This window comes from Sarcophilus harrisii, chromosome 4 (genome assembly GCF_902635505.1).
Source record: "Sarcophilus harrisii chromosome 4, mSarHar1.11, whole genome shotgun sequence".
NCBI lineage: Eukaryota > Metazoa > Chordata > Mammalia > Dasyuromorphia > Dasyuridae > Sarcophilus > Sarcophilus harrisii.
In genome coordinates this window covers 147,460,301-147,485,290 of record NC_045429.1, presented here as the reverse complement: position 1 = coordinate 147,485,290, position 24,990 = coordinate 147,460,301, and the positions used below count along the sequence as shown (strand labels likewise).

Below are 24,990 nucleotides of genomic sequence, written 5' to 3'. Positions count from 1 at the left end.
TAGTTTAAATTGGGAGGGGGGGAATAAAATTGAAAAAACTTTTTGTTCTAATCTATGCATTTATAAAGACAGTATAGTTTAAATTGGGAGGGGGGGAATAAAATTGAAAAAACTTTTTGTTCTAATCTATGCATTTATAAAGATAGTATAGTAGCCAGAGGTATTCCTATATATAAAAAGCCCATAAACAACTTCATTTTCAATATATTGAATTGTATTGACATAAGAAAGATAAATTCTATTCCAAGTATCGAGTTTGGGGACTTATAAAATAGAACATTCTAACTTGGTAAAAAGCTCATGCAAAAAGTTTCAATACAAAGACATTTAAACATCCAGGATTAGAACCATGATAGGAAAAAATATTCTAGCTGGGATACTCTCTGTTCTATGTCTGTATATATACATACACACAAAGAAGGATGGATGCCTTTAACTCCACCCATGTAGTCAGCTCTCAATGTAATAATGTGAAAAATAAGAACAAGAGAAGAGAAAAAAAAAGGAAAGGGAAGGAAAGGAGAAGAGAAGAGAAGAGAAGAGAAGAGAAGAGAAAGAGAAGAGAAGAGAAGAGAAGAGAAGAGAAGAGAAGAGAAGAGAAGAGAAGAGAAGAGAAGAGAAGAGAAGAGAAGGAGAAAGAGAAAGAGAAGGAGAAGGAGAAGGAGAAGGAGAAGGAGAAGGAGAAGGAGAAGGAGAAGGAGAAGGAGAAGGAGAAAGAGAGAAGAGAAGAGAAGAGAAGAGAAGAGAAGAGAAGAGAAGAGAAGAGAAGAGAAGAGAAGAGAAGAGAAGAGAAGAGAAGAGAAAGAGAAAGAGAAAGAGAAAGAGAAGAGAAAGAGAGAAGAGAAGAGAAGAGAAGAGAAGAGAAGAGAAGAGAAGAGAAGAGAAGAGAAGAGAAGAGAAGAGAAGAGAAAGAGAAAGAGAAAGAGAAAGAGAAAGAGAAAGAGAAAGAGAAGAGAAGAGAAGAGAAGAGAAGAGAAGAGAAGAGAAGAGAAGAGAAGAGAAGAGAAGAGAAGAGAAGAGAAGAGAAGAGAAGAGAAGAGAAGAGAAGAGAAGAGAGAAGAGAGAAGAGAGAAGAGAGAAGAGAGAAGAGAGAAGAGAGAAGAGAGAAGAGAGACGTGCCCTTTTCTGGGTCAGGAGAAGCTCTCGTTATCAGACTGAACCAAAGAACCAGAATCCTTCACAACCACCGGTAGAAACAAAGTTACTAATTTGTTTCCTAGACCAGAGCAGCAGGTTAAGTGATGCCCTACAACCCTGAACTTCTCCTTCACCCGACTATCTAGAAAGGAAAGAATAGCCTTATCCTCGAGCTTGTTACAATATATTTGACCCTCCCCCACAACACAAAGTTGGAGGGGGGGAGTGATGTGAGCTAGGCAGGGGTGATGGGGAAGAAGGAAGAGTTAGTCTCTGGGGTCCCGGTCGCCATTCGGTGCCTGAGTCAGCGCCCAGAACAGCTGGTGCAGCCAGCGGCGATCAGTTCAAACCGTGAAAGAAGAAGAAGACAGCTTTTCTCGGGCGACGACGGAGGCAGGGGGCACCTGGAGCGCGACGCGCGGATGCCACCTTCGCCCGTACAAATACACAAGCGCACACACACACGTTCGTTGGAGAGCCCCCCAGAGGAAGGTGTCGGCCCTGGGGAAGCCGGGCAGTCGGTGTTTACATCGCCGATTTGGGCTGGGGCCGAGCGAGCGCCCGGGGAGGCGGCACCCCCACACACGAAGCCCAACCCAAACACCGCTGGAGTCCCGGCAAGCCGGGGCGGTGACACACACGCACCTCGACCCCAACCTCCCGGGAGTCCCGGCAGCCCGGGTGGGTGACAGGCCCACGCACAGGCCCCGGAACGGAGAGGAGCAAAGGCTGGATTCTCCATTGTCCGGCGGGCACACAGAGCCCGGCTCCCTTCCGGACCTTGACCGGCACTGACCTCGGTCACTGCCAGTCCCGGCACCCTCCCCCAGCGCGGCCGACCTTGCTATTCCCTTCTCCCCGGCGGCCTCTGGGGGCCTCCCCGGCTCCCGCCCGACACGGGCCGGCTCCCTCCTCCCGCCCCCCTCGGTAACTCACCGTCGGGCGCTGCCTCGGCTGTGGGCCCCGTGCCCCTCGGCCTCGGCCCACTCGCCCCTGCCTGCCCCAGCCCAGGTGCCCGACTCGGCCGGCGCTGCACACACCCCTCCTCCTTTTCCTTCCCTCACTCAGTCCCTCAGAAACCACTGCCGCCGCCACCGCCTCCGCCTCCTTTTCTCTCCGCCTCCTCCTCCGCCTCCTTCCCCTCCCCTTATCTCTCCTCCCACTGGCCGCTAGGGAGGCGGTGGCGGCGCCAAACTCAGACGGAGACGCGCACGCACGTACGTATCCACGCACGCCGGCCCTCTGACTCCGGCTACGTAAGGAGGCGGGGGGAGGGGGCAGGGAAAGCAGCCGTTCTCGCGCTTGCGCCCCCTGGGGCTGCTGTTGCGGCCTTCGCCTCTTGCCCTGTTTGCTAAGCCTAAAAGTAGTCAAGCGTGCATTTATTTATTAAAGCGCAATACTTGGTTACCTTGCTGTGTTCCTTCCCGTCTTATTAATAAAGCCATAGTCATTAAATAGTTGTGGCAGAAGCATGAGGTCTGGATTCAGAGGCCCTGAGTTCTAATCCATAAAACCCCGTTTCCCTTTATCTTAGCTTCGAAGCTCCTGCAAGAGGATACTTTTTAATTTAATAGCCTTTTATTTACAGGTTATATGCATGGGTAACTTTACAGCATTAACAATTGCCAAACCTCTTGTTCCAATTTTTCACCTCTTACCCCCCCCCCCCCCAGATGGCAGCATACCGTAGATGTTAAAATATTAAATATAACAGATACAAAATAATACATGACCAAACGGCATTTTGTTCAAAAGAATGACTCAAATATTACAATTAGCTTGTTTGTTTTTTTTTTTTTTTTAATTTTTTTATTTAATAGCCTTTTATTTACAGGTTATGTGTATAGGTAACTTTACAGCATTAATAATCCAAACCTTCTTGTTCCAATTTTTCACCTCTTACCCCCCACCCATCCCAAATGGCAGGATGACCAGTAGATGTTAAATATATTAAAATATAACTTAGATAATAAAAGTATAATGACAAACTTATTTTGTTGACAAAAGAATCAAACTTGAATTATTGTAAAAATTGCTTGTGAAGGAAATCAAAATGCAGGGGGAAAATATAGGGATTAATTAATGTAATGGTTTTTAGTCATTCCCAGAGTTCTTTTCTGGGGTTAGCTGTTCAGTTCATTACTGCCCATTGAAAATTTGGTTGATTTTCGGTTGAGGATCCTGATCCATCAGAACTGGTCATCATCTAGATTGTTGTTGAAGTAAATCCCTGGTCCGCCATTCACCAGCACAAATGATAACTGTGACTTTACCCTGGAGTTTCTACCCTCATCTGTAAAAAAGTTTGATTTTAACCCCACCGCTTAAACCAGCAATTTCTTTGGGGTAAATTGGTCCTTAATCAATTTAGACTCTGATGCTGATTCCAACTGCTGAAGGAGTCCAAGCGGTTTTCCTGTCTCCCAGCTCAAAATACTATTGGTCTACTCCAGTGAAGAGTCTCATCAACTCATTCCTTCCAGCGTTTAATGCTAAATCACTTGGTCATTTATCAAAGATTAGTATTTTACGAGGTCTCACACAGGAGTTGGTAGCTGAAGATGGGAAGTCTCCTAAATTGAAGAGGTGATGGTATAGGAAGATTAAACACTTCAACCAAGGTTCCTTAGGTAGTATAAGAGGTAGAATCCAAATCCAGGCCCTTTGACTTCAGTCAGGGATCTTTGCAGTGTGCCATATTTTAGATTTTAAACTCCTTGAAGGCAGGAACTATATCAGTTGTTCCGATTGACCAGAGCTTAATAATTGTGTGTGTGTGTGTGTGTGTATACATATATATGGAGAAAGAAACAGAGTAAGATATGTGGGTGTGTGGGTTTGTATATATATATATGTATATATATATATATATATATATAGTGTATACATATATATGGAGAAAGAAACAGAGTAAGATATGTGGGTGTGTGGGTTTGTATATATATATATATATATATATATATAAAGTGTATACATATATGGAGAAAGAAAAGAGAAGATATGTGGGTGTGGGTTTTTATATATATATGTTTATATATATATATATATATAGTGTATAATATATATGGGAGAAAGAAAAGAGTAAATATGTGGGTGTGGGGTTATATATATATATATATATATATATATATATATATATATAGTGTGTGTGTGTGTATGTATGTATACATATATATGGAGAAAGAAACAAAGTAAGATATGTGGGTGTGTGGGTTTGTATATATATATGTATATATATATATATAGTGTATACATATATATGGAGAAAGAAACAGAATAAGATATGTGGGTGTGTGGGTTTGCATATATATATATATGTATATATATATATATATAGTGTATACATATATATGGAGAAAGAAACAGAGTAAGATATGTGGGTGTGTGGGTTTGTGTATATATAGTGTGTGTGTGTGTGTGTGTGTGTGTGTATACATATATATGGAGAAAGAAACAAAGTAAGATATGTGGGTGTGTGGGTTTGTATATATATATATATATATATATATATATATATATAGTGTTGTGTGTGTATGTGTGTATACATATATTTGGAGAAAGAAACAGAGTAAGATATGTGGGTGTGTGGGTTTGTATATATATATATATAGTGTATACATATATATGGAGAAAGAAACAGAGTAAGATATGTGGGTGTGTGGGTATATATGGGGGGGGGAAGAGGGGAGGGAAAGAGAAGAAAAGTGGAGGCTAAAGAAGTTTTGGGTATTGAAGTATTGTGGGGATAAGGCACAGGATCTGGAGTCAAGAAAATTCCTTTTCCTGAATTCACATCTGTTGTCAAATATTTACTAGCTGTATGACCCTGGGCAAGTCACTTAATCCTGTTTGCCTCAGTTTCCTCATATAGTTATAGTTTACTGTCAGAGTTACGCATTTTGGCATAACTTTTAATAGCAGAAGGAAATCTTTGTTTGAATCCAAAGATCTATCTAAACCCCAGTTTTAATTCTACTTACATAACTCTGAGCAAATGATGTAGATTCAACCTTAGTTCTTTAATTCAACTCAGTTCAGCAAAAGTCTCCTAAGCTCTAGGATCAGTCACATATTTATTTCTCTGCCACAGTTTCCTCTTCAGCAAAAGAAAGGGTTAAATAAAATTATCTCTAAAGCTCTATCTACAAATACTATGTCCTCTACTTTCTTTCTTTCTTTCTTTCTTTTTTTTTTTTTTTTTTTTTTTTTGCATTCCCTTTTCCACTCTTTATGGTACTGCATATGAGGATTCAAATGAGATAACTTGTAAGTGCACATTATCACTATACTACATACTTAACAAGAGAAGTGTTTTGCAAGCTTTAAAAAGTTATATAAATATCAGTTCTGATGATGATGATAATGATCTATGTTCTATTTTTTGCTAAATGGACATTCTGATCCTTTCTCTCTTTGATCCACCTTTTCAAACTCACTTTTTAAGGTGTTCCATCCTCTGACGTACCCTGTTCTCTATTTCTAAAATTGTGGAGAAGAGTAAATTCAAAGAAAGTTCAGTCTCATGATTCTCCTCTCACGTGTGAAAACAATCCAAATATTGAATACAACTTATCAATAAAACAGATAGTCTATAGTACTGGTGTGTGCTAGTTTTGTTGTAAGCATGAGAATTAACACATAAAGTACTAGCGAGCTAATTAAGAAGGCAATTATAAGCGTGTGGTCATGAAAATATACGAGTTTTTCTATGATGGGAGAGGTAGCATCTTGAAAGCCCAGCTGTATAGGATATAGCATGATAAGATATACAGGGCTCAAACCTATAATTTAACTATGGCAAAGTTATGAAATGGTTGTTGCTAATATCTTTTGGAGGAAGTCATAATGGTTATGGGGTTGACTTGAAATCAACTTTTTGAGAGTTCAATTCTTTCCTTTCTTGCTTGTTTTAAGCTTTAATGAAAACTGGTTGCTCAGATGTACGGTATGGGGGAGGACAACCATAGAGTCACTCGATATTAGTAGTAGTAAATGCTACAGAAGAAACTTCTCGTTTTGATGCGAAAGCCTCTCAGATAATGAAGATTATTAAGATGACAGCTGTAAGAGAGATAAAGGAGCCTGAAGGTAGTACGTTTCATGCTGTATATTCAGTATATTCAAATATAAGAAACCTAATATTAGTAATGGTCATTTATAAAAGCCTAATGAATGCCTTGAATGAAAACAGCCTGTGATAATTTTTTTTTAATTTCAACAATATTTTATTTTTTCCAAATAAGTACATGTAAAGATAGTTTTCAACATTGATTTTTGTAAGACTGTATTTCATTTTTTTCCCCCTTTTTACCTTCTCTCCACTTTCTTCTGTATCAGATAGCAAGCAATCTGATATAGGTTAAATATGTACAACTATCTTTGCATGTATTTTGGAAAATAATTTTTTTTTCAGAGAGGAAGAGTTTTATTTATATGGCTTATGAGGGTGAGAAGCTAGGATTCAAACTCAGCTCTTAGATAACTCTTATCAATTTAAATGTAAATTGTTTTGAGTTTTGAGTTTGAGTTTGAGTTTTGAGTTGAATTCAGAAAAGATCAGAGACCATGTACTTGTACGTAAGTGTATTCTCCTAACTTTAATAAATCAATAATAAATCTCCTTATATAAGCATGCTATTTTCCAAAACAGACTGACCCATTATTTCAGAAGCAATACATGGGTCAGAACTAAGATTTTTCAGATATGCTGGGAAATATTGTTGACCAAAAGCTAAGGTGACTAGATAAAAGCTAATATACAGCTATGAGATACAGGACAATTAGAGAATTACCTAAATGGGTCTGCAGTAGAAAGTCCTATTCCTTTTTCTGATGTGCTTTTAAGGAATGGTAAGATAATATGGGAAGGAAAATCATGAATTAAAGACTTGGCAGAGTCTAAAGTTCTGTAGCTCTAAATTTTCTATAAGGTGTACTTGCATTACAACTGCTTCATGAAAGGATCAAGAAGATGAAAATGAAATTACAACACAAACAAAAAAATGGAAATTACCATGAGAATGGAGATAGATAATGGTTACAAAGTCAAGCCAATTTTTCAAGTTCAGACAAAAAGTTAAAAGCTCCACCACAGGAGCCCCTGGTAATAGTGGAAAGAGGACCCATCCAGGAGCTCACATTCAGTCCCAGTCTATCAGTGCTAGAAATTAAATGTTTGTGTTTCAGTTTGCTCAGGTTTTATTTAAGTTTCTAGTAAGGTTTGGGGTTGTGAGGCAGCTTGATATAATGGAAAAAAAGTTGGATCAGTAAAACTGAGACCAGTATTCTAGTCCTATCTCTGTCATTAACAAGGAACATGACCCTTCTTCTCTCTGGACCTCAGTTTCCTGACCTGTACAATGAGAGGGTAATCTCTAAGGTACATTGTAACTCTAAACACTATAAATTCAAATATATCTATGAACTTACCAGTTAGTCAAAAAACCTTTATTAAATATCTATTATGTGCTAAGACCTGTGCTATGTCAACATAATCACTCAGACTAGAATGCTCTCCTCTCAGTACCTGCCCAAACTGCAGTGATTTTTGTCCATAATCTCAAATAAATTTAGTAAATGAACCCACCCAATATATTAGGGGCTTTCCTTTAATTATCCTGACATCCTAGGATTTCAGTGGAGCATATATACAACTAGTTAGGACTAGGCCATCCTTTGGGGGGTTAAGATGAGGTCCACCTCTATAGAGGTCATGGGTAGCTCCTCCTTGCTGTATCCAGTTAGAAATCCAAGTTATGTCAAACCCTGAGGTTAAATTCCCCCTATAAATCTATCCAAGGCCTCCATCATCTTTGCTGAAGTTTTTCTGCCTCATGATGTCTTTCTCCTTCTTATAGCTAACTTTTTTTTAGGGTGCTAAACTTCCCTATGGATTTAGCCTGTCAGTCAATGGAGTACTACTTCATGGTATATTCCCTTTCTCCTGTTTAATTGTGAGTTCCACTAGGAACCTTGTCTTTTACATTATTAATTGTTAAAAACTACTTTCCTGTCTAACTACATGCTCTCCCAAATCTATTTCACACTTACCATTCCTAGTATCTATTGTAGCTGTTCATTTTGTCTGTAACTTCATCAATACTTTATACTACTTCTCCTTTATTTAAAATGGGTTACAGCCTCCCCATATCTATCATTCACCTCTCAGTGGCCCTTTGGGAGATCCTCAACTTTAGTTTTTTGAAGACATCGTGCTCTGTAATATGTAAAAATAACAAGGGAACCTTGTTATTAAAAAGGAGGGCCTTTGTATCAAGGAAAACCATGGAGTCAATTAAAATAATACACTTTTGTAATTTCCTCAAGGAAATCCACCTTGTTTTCCTCCTCTAGTTTAAGGAAATATTTTCCATTTGTGACCCCTTTTTGCCAGAGAAATCTTTACAAGACACCTGATATATTGGAATATAAAATAGGTATAAAAATCAATAACTAATATTAAATCATAAATTTATTTTAAAACAATTATTTGGTATATATGATTTTTATCATTTATTAAAGATGAAAGCAAATTTGCACACTAGAAAGATGGATTTGCTTGTTTATTTTTTACATAAAGAATTAAATCTTGGCAGAATATGTGATACTGCAGGATATAGAGCATTCAGAAACCTTTTAATGTCAAATTTTTCACAATGTCCACATTCATTTATACAGTTCCATGCCACAGTTCAAGAAGCTTTGTTTTAGATCAATTCTTAGCCCTCTAATTTTCTGTTTGCTGTGTCTTCCTAAGATGAGGGAAAAGGAAGAAATTTATATAGATCTACTTATGTAAATTTACATAGAAATTTTTTTTATGTAGATAAGTATGATTTTTGGTTGTCCAAATAACTACATATCATAATCTAGATATTAGTTGTTAAACTCAAATAGAAAGTGATAAATTCCTCAGTCCCATATTGACTTAAAAATATTAAATTAATATTATCTATGTTTTATTATGTGAAGGGCAGCTAGATAGCAAAGTGGATAGAATTCCAGGCTTGGAATCAGAAAGTCTCATCTTGAGTTCAAATCTAACCTTAGACACTCATTAGCTGTGTGACCCTGAGCAAGTCGCTTAACCCTGTTTACCTCAGATTTTTTTATATAAAAGAACTGAAAAAGGAAATGTCAAATTGAGGTCACAAAGAAGATACAATGATTGAATGTTTTATTGTATTTTTAAAATTATTTAATTAAATATTTCTTAATTATGTATATAATTAACTGTCTGAGTTTTGAACTCAGGTTCTCCTGACTTTAGGTCTGGTATTCATTCCACTGTATCACTTAGCTACCCCTCCCAATTATGGTTTAATTTAGTTTCCCAACCTCTCAAGAGTTTGGCAGTTTGTGACGATCAATTGTGATGGACTTGGCTCTTTTCAATAGTGATTCAGGCCAATTACAATAGATTTGTGATGGACAGAGCCATCTGTATCCAAAAAGAATTCTATGGGGACTGAATGTGGATCATAGCATAGTATTTTCACCTTTTTTGTGGTGGTTGTTTTTTGCTTGCTTGTGTTTTTCTTTTTTTTTCTTTTTGATCTGATTTTTCTTGTGCAACATGATACATGTGGAAATTTGTTTATAAGAATGGCAAAGAAAAAAAAAAGTTTGGCAGCTGACTAGCAGATGTGTTGGACCCCTTTGGATTGACCCTTTGTCAAACTCAAATAGAAAAGAAGATACATAAGGATTCTTTCTGGAACATGTTAACTTAGATAACCACATATTGACATTTTGGTTAATTATAATTTTATTTATATTGTTAACTATTCCTCAATTACCTTTTAATCTGATTTGGCTAGTTAAGTATTGCTAGAGATGCATTTAGCATCTCTGGTCCAGACCAAAGGCATTCTTCATTCATCTGTGTTTATTTCCTTAAACAAACAAACAAAAAAATCCTAAAAAAAACTTTTTCAAATTGCTTTAAAATTTAAGGATTTGTTTTCGGCTCCTTTTAATTCTCCCTCCATGATGGGTGGGAAGAAAAACAAACTCCTTGTAATAAATATGCATAATCAAGCAAAAAAAATTCCTTCATTGGATGTGTCCAAAATGTTTTTCTCAAGTCTCTCTCCTCTTTGTCAGAAGGTGAATAGTATATTCCCTAATTGATCCTTTGAAGTCAAGCACGATCATTGTATTGATCAGAGTTTATGTAGCTTGAGTTGTTTTTCCAAGGTGGTGGTTATTGTACAAATTTTTCTGGTTCTACTCATTTTCATTTTCATCATTTCATATAAGTTTCTCCATGTCTCTTTGAAATCATCACATTGCCCTCTTATTCTAATATGTCTGAAAAATATTCTTTTCTTTAATATTCAGATTCTTTCTTGGTCATTGATTTCAGTTATTTATATGAGACATCTTACATTTTTCTTTATTTGCTCAATTTTTTGACTTTGTTTTAATATTTTTTGTCTTTAGGAGTCACTAACTTCTATTTGGTCTATTTCAGTTTTAGGTAGCTTTTTACTAGAATAAGGTTTATCTTATATTAAGCTGTTGAATTTTTATTGTTCTTTGAATTTCTCCTCCTTAGGATTCATTTATTTTATATTATATTTTCCCTTTCCTTTGAATTCTTGTGTCATTTCTTTAGGAATTCTAATTATTCTTGTGAGCACACTTTGTTTCCTCTTTTGGTGTGTTAATTATAGATGTTTTTGAATGATTCTTTTCTTTTGAATTTGTGCTTTGTTCTTGGTTTTTCTGTGTGATTGATTAGGTCAAACTTTTAAGTTATTGTTTATTTCATTTAGAAGGTTCTGCAGAGCTTCTAGTTTGATTCAAACAGCATAATGTCATTTGCAAACAAAAGCATCTGTGTCATGGGATTTTTCTTGAACTTGTATACTCTGCATAACCTAAATATGCTGCTTAGGTCTACTAGGGTGCTGAGCTTTTTCTCTAGTTACTCTCAGTTTTATATAATTATGTTCAATCAGGCTTTATAGAGAAGTAACATGATGTAACAGATAGAATGTTGGACTTGGAGTTATAAGTATTTGGGTCTGAATCTTCCATCAGACAATTACAAGATTTGTAAATCACTTAACTTCAATTTGCCTCAGTTTCTTCACCTATAAAATTGGAATAAAATAGCACATAATATTTATAAAGTGGCTATCACAGTGCCTGTAGGTGCTTTATATGTGCTTATGCCTGCTAAGACTCCATTTCCTAATCTGTAAAAGGAGATAATAATAATAATAGTATTTACCTCACAGGCTTATTGTAAGACTCAAATAAGAAAATATTTGTGAAGTGATTTGCAAAATCTAAAAGTACTATATAAATGTTAGCTTTAATGTGTTAGATGGTAATGATATTTCAGAGGTATTTCAGAGTTAGCTAGATGATGCAATGGATTAGAAAGATTCATTTCTGTGAGTTCAAATCTGGCCTTAGACATTTTGTAGCTGTGTGATTGTGGGGAAATTACTTAACCCTGTTACCCTCAATTCCTCATCTATAAAATGAGCTGGAGAAGGAAATGACAAAGCATTCCACTATTTTGCCAAGAAAGGCCCAAATGGGATCCCAAAGAATCAGACATGACTGAAAAAATGACTGAACAACCACCATGATGTTTCATATCAGTACTTTCTTCAGACAATACTGGGAGATTAAGTGATTAATATCATTTTACATATAATGATAATGAAGTTAAAACATCCTAAATAACCTTTTCAAGGTCACATATCGTATAAATAGCAGCACTGGATTCACTCTCCATCTTGGAATCCCTGGATTCCTTCAGATGTTGGCTTAGGTACCACCTCCCATGGGAAGCCTTCCTTAGTCTCCACCCTGATTACTATTTTCTCCTTTCTCAAAGCATCTTGTTGTACTTACTTATTTGTGTACGTGGGTATCTGTAGTCTGATTTATCCATATTGGTTCTTCAGTTTGACAAACATTTATCGTTTACTTTTTGCAGACTTTTTCCCCCTACACCATTCTCCTTCTAGGAGAGAGTAGAACACACACACACACACACATAAAAAGTAGTTCAAATTATTGTACTTTTAGATCTAACTTTTGCCTAAATATATCCACATTGTCAGTGATAAAAAAGGTCAGACTTTTAGCATCACAACAGTGAGATCATTACTGTGAATTTTACAATGTGGACAATAAATACAGCCCAGCAATAATTCAATAATCTATGCAGAAAGGTCAAATAGAAGTTTGTGAATATTGTTTCTCTAGGAACAATTAAAGTCAGAGTCAAGATTTCCCAGGGGAAGATGCCCTTGTCTTCCTTTTTGTTTTTTAGTGACAGAGGACACAGAATTGACTCTACTTGACTTGCTTTTTGGATGTTCAATATCCCTGAAATATATCCTGAATGGATCTTATGACACGCTTTTGAAGTTGAAAGCAAGTGCGGCAATCCCCATTTTCTTTCACAAAGCTAGAAAATTTGCCTGTTAATTTTGTTGTTAAGTTGTTTTACAGATAAGTCTGATTCTTCTTCACCCCTCTTTGAGGTTTTCTGGCAAAGATACTGGAATTATTCTCCATTTCCTTCTCCAGACTATTTTACAGATAAGAAAATTGAGGCAAACAAGGTTAAGCAGTCTGCCTAGGGTTACACAGCTAGTAAGTGTTTGAGGCCAGATTTGAACTCAGGAAAATAGGTCTTCCTGATTCCAAGTTTGGCATTCTATCCACTGGGCTCCATAGTTACATAAGTTAATAAAAAAGGCTAGATACTCTCAGTGATGGACAGAATCTAGATGTTTTATGCTTTAAAAATGCATTTTAACATGCAATAATGTACAAAAAATGGAATGAAAGACAACATGGATATATGGTCAGGTTTGAAGTCCTAGGAAGATTTGGGTTTAAACTCTTACTCTGATACAAACCAACTTCATGACCATAGAATTGGCCTATCAATGTCCTAAAAAATTCTATAAATGAAAAATTAGCTGACCAGCTCAGTAAAAGAAGGCGTTTTCATTCTGGAAGCTCCCCACACCAAAGAAATCCTAAATCTGGACCAATATGTTTCACCCTGAAATTTTTTTCTGGACAAAAGTATTCTATAGAATTAACGGATTTGTTTATTAATTGCTATTAATTTTGGCAGCATGATTTGGCTCACCTTTCTCACAACCATTCAGTGCCTAGGCAATTCCCTGCTTTCCCCCAAATATATCCTGAAAAATTTGTCATTTTTTCCAGTATCGAATCAAAGATCAAACGCAAGGCCACAGAATTTATTTTTCAAAACCTATGACATCAAAATCGTATTGTTCTTAGAGTTCTTCATCTGTTATATCTTTCTCTATATTTTATTATTGTTCTATGCAGGTACCATCACCTCTGTACCTGCTTTCCCACTTCTCAGCATATTTTATGAAAAATATGGCTATCAACAACTTGGGCTTCAAATTTTATTCCTCCTTTGTGGAGGAATATGGAATATTTCTCTTGGATGTAGGCAAATAAATAGCACAAAATAACTTTGAGTTACTTTCCACATTTGTTTAGATGAAACAAATATTTATGAAAGTGAAGGGAGAAGTTGTAAAAAGAATCAGCCATCAAATATCATTTTATTGAACAAGACTTTAGGTAAAGTGAGTTGAAGCAAATGACCTAGACCATTTGCTAGAATATGTGGTAAAACACAAATCATCAGCATTTCTGTATATTGCCACCAAAATCTAGCAAGAAGAGATGCAAAGAAAAATCCCATTTAAAATTACTACAAATAACAGCTTGGGATTCTACCGGCCAAGACATACACAAGAACTATATGAACATAATTATAAAATATTCTATACAAAGATATCTATGATTGGAGAAATTTTAATTGCTGATGAGTAAGTTTAGCCAATATAATGAAAATGACTGTTACCTAAATTAATTTACTTATTCAATGACAAACCAAAATACCAAAGAATTATTTTATAGAGTTAGAAAAAAAGTAATAAAATTCATCTGAAGGAATAAAAGGTGAAGGATATCAGGAGAATTAATAGGGGAAAAAAAGGCAGAAAGGAAGAGGACCTAGCAGTAATAGATGTCAAATTAAGTTACAAAGCTATAATCATTAAAACAATTTGCTACAGGGTAATAGAGAGCTTTATCAGTGGAACAGATATAAATATAACAGCTATCTAGATATATCTATATGAATAGCATATGATTATAATATAAAATGCATACATAAATATATACTGATCTTATTAACTATTATATTATACATAACATGTGCTCTATATATTATGTATGTAAATATATATAATATTACACACATATAATATATGTATATATCTATATATAAAACGTGTATACTGAAGTCAATGAATACAGTAGCTCAATGTTTGAAGAGCCCCAAAATCCCAGCAAATGGGGTAAGATTTTATTATCTAACAAAAGCTGTTGGCACAATTGAAAAGCAGTCAGGCAGAAAATAGATATAAATCAACATCTCACACCATATACCAAAACAAAATCCAAGGAGTACATAATTTAGATATAAATACAGATACAAAGGCATTTATAAGTTACCTGTCAGATAGGAGACTTATGGATAGGAGAACAAGACAAAACAAGAAATAGAGGGGTTTACAAGAGTTAAAATTAAAAAAATTTTGATTATTTGAAATTTTTAAAAAATTGTATATAAGTAAAACCAATTTAACTAAAGTTAGAAATTGGAAAAAATCTTTGCAGTAAGCTTTTCTCATAAAGATTTCAATTCCAAGATATATAGGAACTTCAAGGAAAATTTATAGGAATAAAAACCATTTTATAACTGATAAATAATAAAGGGATATAAAGAGACATTTTCAGAGGAAGAAATCCAGACCACCACTTGCCATTTAAAAAAATGTTCTAAATCACTAACAATTAGAGAATTTAAAATTACAATAACTTTGAGGTCCCATTCACATTCATGAGATTGACAAAGATGATCAAAAAAAGGAAAACGACAAATACTGAAGGGACTATAGGAAAACATACATTAATGACCAGTTGATGGAATTGTGCATTAGTCTAGCCATTCTACAAAGCAATTTGGAACTATGCCCCAAAAGCTATTAAATTGTAGATTCTCTTTGCCCCAGTGATACCAGTAGGGCTTTACTCTAAAGAGATCAATAAAATAAAGGACTCACATGTACAAAAATATTTAGAGTAGCTCTTTTTGTCGTCAAAAAGAAATGGAAACTGAAGGGGGTCCTTCAACTGAGGAATAGCTGAACAAATCATACAAATGTGATAGAATATTAATGTTGTAAAAGGTATGATGAAGGTGATAGTTTCAGAGAAGTGAACAGAACCAAAAGTAAAATTTATGTAATAATAATATTATAAAGACAACTTTGAAAGACTTAGAATCACTGATGAACACAATGACACAATTCCAGAGAATTCATAAGAAAATATGCTATTTACTTCTAGATGAAAAGATAATGAACTTAGAGTATAGGTTGAGATTCATGGTTATTTATTTGTTTATTGGATATGACAATGCAAGAATTTACTTTGCATGACTATACAGGTTTATACCAGATTTTTGTTTTTCTTGCTTTTTCACTATGGGACAGGGGTAAAGAGGGAGAGCCAGGAGGGAGGGAATATGGACCTGAAACTGAAAGTGAATTTTAAAGAAAGAATATGTAGTTAAGATGATTTAAATACATAGCAGAAGATAATTCAGTGTTTCCTATTTTATTTGCTGATTGAAAGTCATGACAATGCCACAATTTGATCTATGATGGTAAAGGGGATCTGGTTAATCAAGGGCTGAATTTATGATCTAGAAATCATCTGCATGGAGATGACAATCAAAATCCAGGGAGTTGATGAAATCACCAAATGTGATAGTATAGAAAGAGAAGGGAGTCCAGGACAAACTCTTGGAAAATATGCATGCTTTGTGTACAAGACCTTAGTGGTCAGACAAGGTTTTTCCTGGAGAATAACAAGGAGAAAATAGAATCTCAAAATACAAAGCAGAGTTATCTGCAATTTTCATTAATAGCGTTTTTGTAATTTGTAATGTTAAGTATTGCTTCATTTTGGGGAGACCCACATAGGTCCTAAGTTCTAGAATAAAAGCAATGACTCATTTGTGCCATATCAGTTAAAAGGGATACTGAGTGGAGTTCTCCCACAGAAGTAGAAACTGGTAGTCCAAGGGATTAAAAAAGATTAGATTCATTGATTCATTTAAAAAAATATATCATCTTCCACTCTCATATTCTCATCTTCTGCCCAGAAATCTGTGGTTCTGGAAATCTCACTCTGATCCTGGTAGTACCCTTACTCCTGAAGATCCGTTCTATAACATGTAGATCAGTTTGACAAAAATAAAGATAGTCTTATTAAACAAACACTTTAAAATAAAAATTTGTGTAAAACTCATAATTAGAAAAAATACTTTCAATCTAATTATCTCATTTTATCCTTCCAACAACCCAGCAAAGTAGGTCGGTCAGGTATTATTATTCCTGAGGAGGAAACAAAAAGAGAGATCTGCCTGTGGTCACATAATTAGTTAATGGCTGAGCTGGAAATAGCAGTAAGTTCTCCTGACCCTCCACCCTGCAGTTTCTTGATAAGCCGATATCAGCCAGGAGAGGAACAAATTAACTAGCAGAAGTCATCCAATACAGTCTTCAGTTTACATAAGAAATTGAGGATTAAAGAGATGAAAGGGGAATAGATAGGTGATGTAGTGGATAGAACAATGGCCCTGGAGTCAGGAGGATTTGAATTCAAATTCAACCTCACACTGGCTGTATCACAGACAAGTCACTTCACCCTGACTGCCTGAGAGAGAGACAGAAAGTCAGAGAGAAATGAAATGATGTAGCTGAAGTAGCAAGTGTCAGAGGTAGATTTGAAACAGATATCCTCTGACTCTAGAGGCAAGTGTTTTTCTTTAAGTTCTATATGTCAATTAAAGGAGTTGGAACAGATAATTTCTAATGTATTTTTATTATTTAAAAATTTGAGATTCTAAGTCAATAATATGCTTCCTTTGGAATAGATTAGGTTCATTTGATTTCCATGTGGAAATGAGACGATTTTTTTTTTTAAGTGTAAACCCCTATTTATATAGCAACTACCACTATTTAAAATAACCATTAGTAGACAATAGATCTGGGGATCTTAAGCAGTAGAATTTTCTAAGGATTTGTGGAAGAGTAAAATCCCTGAAGCATCTTCTCTATTAAAAGAAACAGAGGACTAACAGAGTTAGTCTATTATAGTGAACTACAACTATATGTGTGTGTGTGTATGTGTGTGTACTATAACTATATGTTCTTTGATTTATATTTTCTGTCATATGATCTATTTATATTATACTATTGTTATCATTTAATATCATGCCATGTTATATCATATTATATGTATTATATTATTATAATTTCTTTCCGTAATAAATAAGGTAACAGAATTTTTAGACAGTAGATCTAACAAGACCCAACTTCACGGATCCTACTTCTGACAACTTTGTATGTGACCATGGACAAGCTATAAGCTCCCATTGTTAAGGCAGGTTTTTTTTTTTAGTTATTATTTTTATTTTTTCCAATTAACAAACATTTAAAAAATTAATCTGTCCTTCCTACTTCCTATGTCCCCACCCTCAAAAAATAAAGTGCTCATTATAGAGCTACAAAGTCTGGAAAACCAAATTCTCACATTAATCATTCCTGAAAATGTCTATTTATTTGAATTTTAAATTCATTAACTCTTTTTCAGAAGTTGAGTGGTTATTTCATATTTATTCTTTTGGGCTTATGGTTTATCATTTTATTGATCAGTTTTAAGTTTTTTCAAAATTGTATTTCTCTTTAATGTTAATTATAGTATTAATTGTTCTCTTCTTATTTTGTTCTGCATCAGTATGTAAGTCTCAGTTTCCTGTGAAATTGTCATTTCATCATTTCTTATGGTATAAAAACGTTCTATTACATTCATACATCATAGTTTGTTTAGTATTTCCCCAAGAGAGGAAGTTTTCCTTAGTTTTCAGTTTTTGTCTATTACAAAAAGATCAGCTATAAATATTTTTTAATATAAAGATTCCTTTCTTATTTTATTGGGATATAGATCTAGTAGTGATATAGCTGAGACAAAAATGTTTGTACAGTAAGGTGATTTTCTGGGCATAATCTGAATTGCTTTCCAGAAGCACTGAATCAATTTAAATCTCCACCAACCTTATAAGTATTGTCATTTTCCTCTTTTGTCATTTTTCACTAGTCTCATTGGTGTGAGGTAGAGCCTCAAGTTTGCTTTTATTTGCATTTATTTAATTATAAGTGATTTAGATCTTTTTTTTCTATATGATTGTTAATGACTTATATTTCTTCCTTCGAAAACTGCCTGCTTCTGTACTTTTTCTTTTGGAGAATAGCTCTCCCAAACTATTCTTTAAGATTGTAAATTGCCAAGAAATTGCTAATTTCCATCAATGGAGGGATATCTACATTAGGTATTCTCCACAATGATATAATGATAGGTTAGAAAAAGTAAATAGACTGTCAATATTACTATTATTATATTACAATAATATTATTGTTGATACTAATATTATATGTGTATAAAGTTATATATTCATGTATACATGTTATAACATACATATACATATATGTATAAGGTTATACATACATATATATATATATATAATGGCATATAATGCTATGGGTTATCTAGCTAACTATATAGCACAGTCTAGACAGTAGACATTCTTTATTCATTTGGGGTATTTTTAGATCTGATAGATTGTGCTCTTCAGTGATTATGAATCTTATTAAGAAGCCTTTACAGTATTAGCTTAGTCAAAATCTGATGCTATTTGGGAGTATTCGAAACATCTTTTCATCTAAAGGGACTTTCTTCCTTTTGGACAATGTGTCAGGCCCAGAAGTTAAAAATATGAAAAAAGACAATTAGATTGCTATTGGAAAATCATGCAGTTTGCTCCTTAAAAAAAAAAAAAAAAAAAAAAAAAAAAAAAAAGGCCATCCATTTAATGACAATATTCTTCCAGTGATGCTGTAACTCTAAGAGATGGGTCACCATAGGCTCCAAAGAAGTCTCCTGGGCAATTAGTTGATCAATGCAAAGGCATATAGTAAAGCAAAAGGAAGTAGTACTTATTCACCCTTCTCCTAACTTCACCCATCACTACTCTGATTCAGGTATGTCTATATCTGATGGTTCTCAATATAAATAACAATTTGACTGAAGCTTTGAAGAGGGCATTTTATTTGAGGTAAATTTTATTTTAATCAGATAACATAAGAGAAGTAGCGCAATGTCATAGAACAAGCACTAGATTTGGAGTCTGAGCACCTGAACTGGAATCCTAATTCTTTTATTTATTACCGATCTGAGCTTGAGAAAGTTATTAAGCCTTCTGAGGCTGGAGTTTTCTCATCGGTAAAATGGTAATCGGCTTAAATGATCTGAAAGATTTTATTCAATTCTTAGACCTATGAAACAAAGATATTATGAAAGGTACAAGCAATCGGAATAATGAAATATACTGTTGCCTGATAAACTGAGCTCAAAGAGATAGATTTAACCACCAGGTGGCACTGCTAACCACTATCCTGCTTCTACTCAATTATTAGGCTTCAGGCCCAACCATACATTTATCCGTATTTCCCCCGGACAGAAGTCCTGAACTTAAGGTTTTCAGTTTGGGCCAGTGCTGACTATGGCAGAAATATGTATTGTTGTTTGGCTGTCTGGCTCTTTGTGACCCCTTCTTGGCAACATAAGGGAGAGGTTTGCTGTTTCCTTCTCTAGCCTTTTCTACAGAGGAGGAAACTGAGGCAAATAGGATAACTTTCTCAGGGTCACACAGTTAGTAAGGGTCTGAGGTAGATTTAAATTCAGCAAGATGAGAGACTCCCTCTATCAAGGCATTATAGGGACTGCTCTGCACTCTTCTTAGAGAGTTTCTTGGGGGACTGAGGAGTGAACTGCTTACTGTCACATAGCCAATATGCTTCCTGGCAGGACTGGAACCCCGCTCTCCTTCATTGGGATGTCAGTTCTCTACCCACTATGTCAGGAAAAGGTTAGGCTAACCAATGAGGCCTTGTTATAAACCGTCATTTAGAGACTGCTACTGTAAGGGGTTATTTGATCCACTAAATTGACAAATCTTTTTAGTCTATTGACTAAATTTAGTCAATTTAGATTTGCTAATAAACTGTCATATTGTTCCACTAAAAATCATATGATAATTCAATAAGATTATTTATCAAACATTATTTAACACTTTGGCATTTCAGAAGGATTAATGATCCTATCAATGTGGATATTCTCTCCAAAAATATAATAGTTGTCAATGGCTGCCCATCCTGCTTGATTTGTGCATGTGTTCCCATAAATCCACCATAAAATTCCATTCAACCTGTGAAAGAATTATTGAATAAGGAATTAAAATTCATTTTATATATTGCAAGTCTTTTAGGGATATACATTTGGAAATAAGGCATCTTAGAATAATTTATACAATGATAACATTATAGAGGAAGAAAATTTTGAAAGACTGGTAAACTCTTATCAATGCAATGAGAAACCCAAAAGAATGAAGATGAAACACTCCATTCACCTACTGTCAGAAAGGTGGTAGATTGAAAATGCATAAAAAGACATACATTTTTTATAGGGCCAATATGGAACTTGAAGGGTTTATTTTTCAAGCTTCTTTTTAATTTGCTCAATGGGAATAAATGGAGATGGGGTGGTAGAACAGTATGATTAGGAAAAAAAAATAACAAGCTTCAAAGGATATTTATATTGTGCTATATCACATTTATTTTAATATAATTTATTGCTATGCTTTGCTGCTGCTCTTAATTAAAATTCAGGCACTAAAATACACTTCTAAAAATGAATAATGAACATGTATTGAATTATCTTGCTACTAAAAACCCCAGTATTTCAAGGCCCAACTTTACTGGGGTAGGGGGAAAAATAGGGAGAATTTATGAGAAAATATATTAATTATACAGTATTTAAAGAGAACATCATATTTTGTTTTAAAATAATGATTTTAATCATTGTTAAGGCAATCTGCTCTATAGTAACATAAAGTAAACAAGACAATTTACTTTAACATCTCTGTATCTATATACTTATTTCTCATTGCATACTTCTGTAACTTGCCTAGTTCAATATTTCTAGGACATAATTAATACTTATATTTTGAGCTAAGTCATCAGCACTGTTGAATGAAAGCTAGCTGTAGAATTTACAATCATTTTAAAATACCACAAAAAGGAAGAATGACTGGGAAGCTCTAGAAAGTCAAAAAACTTTTTTTTTTTTTTAAATTAAGATTGTACTTGATTATAGTAGATCCTTATAAAGAATAAATAAAGTATCAGGTATTTGGTTATGAAGAGTCATAATCTGGTTACTATCTCTTTTATATTTCCAAGATTTGAGAAAGAAGATTATTTGGAGTAAAATGATGTAACTGGTACAACCTTACTTAAAAATAGAAAACAAGGCTGTTTACTAGAAAGCAATAGACGAGGTCCATCATTAGAAGGCTGTACAAATACTAGGGCAAATGAGCAACATTCTCCTCAGGCTCATGACCTAAAATGGAAGAGACTGGCCATTTAGTTTCATATATGTGGCTATTACTAGACTTCCATCTGTAGTTAGCTCATTACATTAGTAATGAATTAATTTACATTGTACATCACAAGAACTCATTAAATTAGGAATAATGATTATTCACATTTATGTTTGGGACTGGTGTTACATGTAGATTTAAGGAAATAATGAAGAAAATGCTAATAATGCAAATTTAACGTGAAAGTCTGTTGCTTTCACTTTGTTTACAAAGAGCCAATTAATTTTTTATCAGTATAACCCTGCATTTAAGAAGAAATCTTCCCTCATGTACTTGATAACGTAAAAAGAAACAGAGGCACAACTACATGAATGAACCAAGCAAAAATAACAGAGAGTCAGGGATGGAGAGTAGAGACAGGTTTCCTGGAGGAAGGATCAGATCCTTTTGCATAATGCCATGGAGGCCAGAGAGAGATAAATGATATCTGAATTCCTGAGTCATTTCTGCAGAGGGAACATGGCCTTCTAGGTTAGGAAGAAATACAAAGATCTGGAGTTTGAGACTTGCTAAAAAGGAAATTGGGCTTCATTATGAATAGGATCACTGGCTGTGACATGTGATGCATTAATGTATTTACTTAGATTTATTGATAATATGATCAAAGAAAAGTATTAAGTTATGCCTTTGTTAATGACTTTGAGATTTCCTGGAAGAGTATGAAGATTAAGTTGGGATCTGACTGAATACACACCAAATCTAGGCTAATGAGATAAGTATCCCACACAGTGAGGGATAGAATTAATGGAAGAGAGGCAGCTATCTCTTTGAGAGTCAGAGAGAGCTAGACAATTTTCCAGAACATTTGGCATTATGGGTGTCCTTAATCGTTAGGGATGAACACTGAATTGACATTATTTAGTGTCTATTACTGAGCAGGATCAGATGACTGATCTCAGCCCCTCTAGTATCAAAATAGTACCAGAAGGAGCATAGATATGCTATGTATGCTAAGGGTCTGAAAATGCTGCTTTTGGAACTGACAGCAAGCATCCTCATTCATGTCCCTGATATTAGTGACTGAGAGAACTCATTTTGTTGTTTTTCAGTTTCCCTGTTTTCCTCTAATTTCCCTGAAAGAATCTCATATGTGTTTTTATAAAGAAAGATTTTTGTGATGTTTTACTGAATAAAATTAACTAGATCAAAACTTCATCTTGTCAGTGATTTATATCAAATAGCACCATCTATAACTGAATATCACACGTGTTTTGTAGCTTTATCCTAGAACTTTCTCTAATATTATTACTTTATAAATCTTTATCTGCTTTGTTCCTGCTCTCCACTTCCCTCACATCAATATTCTGTGAATATCTCTCCAATATCAAACCCAATATCAAACTAATATCTCTTCAATATGAATTAATCAATGAACCTCTGTTAATTCTATAGGGGAATAATTATTAAGAAAGTGTAAAAAGAACTGAATTACCAAAAAACATATACCTCCAAACTAGAATACACATTCTGCTCTAAGCAGCCAAGAACAGAGTAGGGTAGAGATTGATTTAACAATAATCCTTTCTCCCAAGCTAGTTCATGTTAAGTTTTCTGGGTTATTTTAATTCCAAGATTTGAGCCTGTATCTTCAACATAAAATAAGGGCTGAAGTTCTTTATGGCTTTAAATCTTTGATTGTTATGAGACAATCAGGGTCCCTTGATTCCCACAGCCATTAGAGTGTTCAGGAAAAGTCCAGCTTTCAACTGGGGAGGACTTGTCATGTGGGATTAAAATTACCTTCCTCTCAGTACCCAATAGAAGTGATAATGTTTGTACTAAGCATGAACTTTCATTTATCTATCTCACTTGGCAGCAAGAGTCAACAAGGATGAAGCATTATTATGGAAAGGATGGAAAAGAACTGAAAAGTTTTCAACTTATAAAATTTAGGTTCTGTTGCTTTATATTTTATTACCCTTTTACCTAATCAAATTAAAGTGTTCATTAAATAAACTATTTATCTGAGGGGTTGTGGCTAGGCTAGAGAGCTGACCTGAGAGTTAGGAAGGTCTTCCCAGAAGGAAAGAAAGCAGCATGGGATCAAGCTAAATACATGAGTCAAAGATCAAAAAATCATACTCATAGAGATGATCAGTAGAGGGCTAAAGACTTGAGTAACAAGCATATGCCCAGAGTCCTGACTGCTGATAAAAGACCAGGCAATGGTCACAATGTCCCTTAATTGTTACACAAGAATATCAATTTGGTAACTATGGATGATAAATGTATTGGAGATGGAGGGGGACTATAAGTAAGAAGACCAGGTAGAAAATTATTTTAATAATTTAATGAATAGTAATGAATACTTAAATCAGAGTGGGAGTTTTGTAAAGGGTGTAAGAAATGGATGGGAGACAGAGACAGAATTGACAAGGTTTGGCAATGATTAGATAAAAGGAAGGGTGTCAGGGGATAGAAAAGGTAGGGGGAAGGGAGGGAAGGAAAGAGCACTTGACTGGGAATTAAGAGACTGAAATTTAAGACAGAGGAGACAACTAGGACTGTGTCCAGGACAAGATTCTCCTCCCTTGCCTGATCCAGTGCTACAATCTCAAGGGTCCTATTAATCATGATGCTTTTTTTTTCTGGGCCTATCCTTCTATTAATGTGATATGGGAAATGGGCCATTCTCTCTCCTAATATCACTATTGTATTTATACTTCTACCTCACTCCCAAAACTGGTGCTGTTATTTTAAAAAAATGTTTTTGTTTCAGATTTTTAAAAATTACTAATAACAGTTTTCTTCCCCTCATATTCTTGTCTTTCATTGCATTTAGGTGCCAATTCCTCCTGTTCTAGTTACTTTTAGACAGTAAGTCAGACTACTCCTTGTCAACTTAAATAGAATTTAGGATTTGAAGCTAGAAAATGCTAGTTCTAGGATTAAGATGATCTAGTTCAGAGATGTCAAGCACCAACATGACATGACATGTACCTGCAGGACTCTTGAAAGCTCCTTCCCCCAGTCAGATTAAAGAGTAAATTGGAAAATATTGGGCAAAATAAATAAAAATACAATAAAACATAGATAATTTCAATATGTGGTTTTCTAAGGCAATATGTATCTAGGGGGATCCTTACATATTGTTTACTTACCCCATTTCCATTTGAATTTGATGCTCCTGCTCTAGTCCAACCTTTTATAGAAGAGGACATTGAGGTTTAATGAGGGGAAGTAATTTG

The 24,990-nt window shown here is 34.8% G+C and overlaps 2 protein-coding genes across 4 annotated transcripts in view; both read right to left on the bottom strand.

The window, feature by feature from the left end:
* EPM2A (EPM2A glucan phosphatase, laforin) overlaps positions 1–2,122 on the bottom strand; it is a 250,861-nt gene extending 248,739 nt beyond the window's left edge. The window contains exon 1 of the mRNA XM_031937665.1: positions 2,074–2,122. The gene's annotated coding sequence lies outside the window, so the exon portion shown is untranslated. The remainder of the gene's footprint in view (positions 1–2,073) is intronic.
* The window catches only part of FBXO30 (F-box protein 30), a 46,004-nt gene extending 22,116 nt beyond the window's left edge, over positions 1–23,888 (bottom strand). The window contains exons 1-2 of one of the 3 annotated variants that reach the window (XM_031937663.1): positions 23,799–23,888; positions 12,013–12,124 (exon numbers count right to left, since the gene is read on the bottom strand). The gene's annotated coding sequence lies outside the window, so the exon portion shown is untranslated. Of the gene's footprint in view, positions 1–2,073; positions 2,299–12,012; positions 12,125–23,798 lie in introns of those variants that run through there. The other 2 variants (XM_031937661.1, XM_031937662.1) reach the window with 2 other exon arrangements.
* Positions 23,889–24,990: the final 1,102 nt, after the last annotated feature.